Below are 1,430 nucleotides of genomic sequence, written 5' to 3' on the forward strand. Positions count from 1 at the left end.
CTGCAAATCGGCGGGTCGGATTGGAGTGACCTGCAAATCGGCGGGTCGGATTGGAGTGACCTGCAAATTGGTGGGTCGGATTGAAGTGACCCGCGCGCCGGCGGGTCGGATTCAAGTGACCCGCGATTCTCGATCTTTTCGGCCACCCAAATTGGCGGGTCGGATTGAAGTGACCTGCAAATTAGCGGGTCGGATTGAAGTGACCCGCGATTCTCGATCTTTTCGGCCACCGTTTTGGATTTTGGCCTCCAAGTTTGATGCAGTCTTGGTTGTTTCTTAGCTATGTCCTTCTTCTGCATCTTTTGTGTTTTTTGCACAAGAATTCGCGTGCGCGCAAGCGCGCGACGCTTTTGAATTCGCTCCTCCAGAGTTGAACGGATCCTTTTGATTTGGATCCATTCATTTGCTATTGGTTTGGAGGGGAGGACATCTGTCCGCTGTTGGGGTGCTTGGCGTTGCCTAATTTTCAGATCCGCCTCGTAACGGATCCCGTCAATTGACTCCAAGGCTCTAGCGAGTTGGCGCGCACAACGTTGGCGCTGCCTTTGACGAGTTCTCTTTGATAAAATAGGCGCGCCTTCTGTACTCAACTCCTTGATTGAGGAGGAGTTCAGATCTGCAGATCCGGACTCATTGGAGGCCGGAAGGGCGTTGCAAGGTTCAGCTACCGCAACAACGGGGGCGTTGATCTTCCTTCGCTTGCGAGAGGCGGAGGATCTGGAGGAGGAGGACGACAGATATTCCTCGAACTTCAGTTGGTCAAACTCGTATTCGACCACTTCTTCAACCGGGATGCAGATCCGAGGTTGCGACACGACAGCTCCGAAAGCGAAGCTGTTGGCTCCACTGTGGTCGCCAGTTTGTTTACGTCGAAAATTAATGTATTCATTGCGGTATTCATTACAACTTCGGTCGTTACAATGAAAACAAAAAGATAGTCTTTTTAAAAGACTTTTACACAATTAAAATGAAAAAATACAATTCTCGTCAAACAAACGCAGAGATCGTTTATCGATCTTCTGCTTGCGTGGGATCTTTGCCTGTGCCGGGGTTTATCCGTGGACCGCCTTAGATCTGGATCCGGTTGATGGAAAATTCGGCAGAGCTTCGCCTTCGCCGATGAAGTATTTGATTTGAAGCGCTGAGATCGACCAAGCGAAATCAGGGCTCTTCTCGAGATTAAGACCAAGCCTAATCTCAAGGGACGGACGGGAACGGGCGTCGGATCTCTCGAACTCTCCTTCTTTATGCCGAAGAACTCGCCAAGATCTGTCAACCCTCGCTGAAATTCGTGCTCCTTTGACTCCACAATCCGGCAGCACCTCCTCGTCTTGATAATCAATCGCCCCCGAAAATGGAGGCATTTGGCTCATATTTATAGGCCTCGAATGCGGTTATTTGGATGAGAACAAGTGATTTGGCTCTATCTT

This window comes from Asparagus officinalis, chromosome 1, assembly GCF_001876935.1.
Source record: "Asparagus officinalis chromosome 1, Aspof.V1, whole genome shotgun sequence".
Lineage (NCBI taxonomy): Eukaryota > Viridiplantae > Streptophyta > Magnoliopsida > Asparagales > Asparagaceae > Asparagus > Asparagus officinalis.